Genomic DNA, 2095 nt, shown 5'->3' with positions numbered 1-2095 from the left:
TGTATAACTGTGCGCCATCGTCTACGGTAGACACACCCTGGATCAGGGTCGACGCCCGCCGTCTTGCAGCCCGCATACGGCGTAGCCGTCGCCTCTGTACAGAGGTTCTATGTCTCGGTGGGACCAGGGTGAACACGTACTCCGCGTCTGTCACCCTCACTTTTTCCACCTTTGGAGCTCCGATGTTATCTACAACATCTGACGAAGAGCTGCTAACTCCGCCGTCTTCGTCCAGTGGTTACCGTGCGAGTCCACGCGCATCTGAAGAACCGTGCCCAAGGTGCCTTTAACTCTGTCCAACCACGCCATCAACGGCATGCAGCGAGTGCTTTGCAACGAGAGCAGTACTCAGTGGTTTTCGTGCCAATCCACGCGCATCACGAGGGCCTCGTCCTCGATGCTTCGGCCCTTTGTCGACCATGTAATGCATGACATGCACCGACTTCTCCAAAATTGAGCAGCGCTCTGTGGGTTACGTGCCAGTCCACGATCAGCCCGCGAGCCACGCTCGGGACCCCTGTTTAATGCACCGTTGGTGTCTACCAACCCGGACATTCGAATGTCTAGCACGTTGACCGTCTCTGTCCAGTGCTCTCGCCAATAGCGCTGTTGTCTTCTAGCAGAGATGGGTTCGTGACTCGCCAAAGCTCAACCAGGAGACGTGCGCCTAGCACCGAAGGTCTTTGACCTCCAATCATTCCATGGCTCATGGTGTTCCACCCATGCTATTCCTAGGATGAGGTCAAACCTTGCATTCAAGTCTAATACTAGACAGCGCTTCACGCTATCAAAGTCAAGGAAATTGACTCCGAGGTCCACACGGGACCTTCGGGACCGTGACACGCGTCCCCATCGCTAAGCGAACAGGAACGATGTCACCCAACCGCGCTTTCAGCGCCTCAGCAAACAGCTGACTTCCCTCCATCGTGGAGCGTCGAGCATAATTGTCTGACGCCCCGGAATCGATGAGAATCTTCCATGGCTTCTCAAAGCCCTTATAGTCGCCCCCACGACCAGCAATCCCGGCTTGCATACACGTTCCATGTTCAAGAGCACGGAGCTTTTCAGAGATGGGCCCTGTTGGCCTCTACCTCTTTGAGACTCAACAGAACTTTGCGCAGGGGGCAACCGTTCCGCAGGTGACGGGTGTCTCCACAGACAAAACACCGTCGTGTTTTTGTGTGCTGCCCCGTAGATCGGAGCTCTCCCTCCTCCTCCTCAGCATAGCTGAGATCCATTGGCTCAGGCCCGCTCGACGAGCTCCGAGGGTGTGCATAAAAACCAAGTCGTGCTGACCTGAAGTTGAATTTGGCATTCAATGCCACGTTCAACGCTTCTTCAAAAGAAGAAGGATGCACACGCAAGACATCCATTCTGGCAACGCCAGTGCGGAGGCCTTCCATAAAGACGGTCACTGTGGCCGCCGCAGGAAGAGGATCTGCTGCCATCGCGGCAATGAGAGTGCGCATCTCTTGGACAAAGTCAACCAAATCTTTGTTGCCCTGTCGGGCGGCAAGGAAACGCGATCGCACGCGATATGCCTGTTTAGGCGGCGAGAACACTCGTGAGAGCTGCAATTTTAGATCCGCCCAGGAGGGAAATGCAGCTTCGACTGAAGTGCCGCACGTCAGTGCCCATTCTCGCGCTCGACCACCGAGCTTTGAGATGGCTAACGCCACATGTTGTTGCTTGGTCTGGAGCATGGCGGATGCGATGGCCATTTCGACCTCTCTCACCCAGAGCAGGAGATTCTCTACATCCTTCCCCTCAAAGACCTTAACGCTCACCATGATGGCTTAGGGCAGGAAAATCATTTGTCACTGACGATGGCGTCATATACGCAAATGATGCAGACATCTTCTGCTGCAAGTGCTCTAGCAGCGCGTTTTCGTAATTTGAGAGCGCCTCTATACGCGCACCGATTGCCTCGAGGCCTTGCGCAGCAAGGTGTTGCACGCACTCAGGGCCAAGCAAGGACATCAGCTTTTTAAGCCCGTCCTGCATACCCTGGGGTAAAGAGAAAAATTGTTCCATTTTCACAGAAGATCAGTCTAAACGACTCAGGTGCAGATTGACTACTAGTGCTACCAAGTGT

This window comes from Plasmopara halstedii (genome assembly GCF_900000015.1).
Source record: "Plasmopara halstedii genome assembly, contig: Scaffold_3060, whole genome shotgun sequence".
Lineage (NCBI taxonomy): Eukaryota > Oomycota > Peronosporomycetes > Peronosporales > Peronosporaceae > Plasmopara > Plasmopara halstedii.
The sequence above is the reverse complement of the archived record's forward strand: the minus strand, read 5'-3'. Positions refer to the sequence as shown.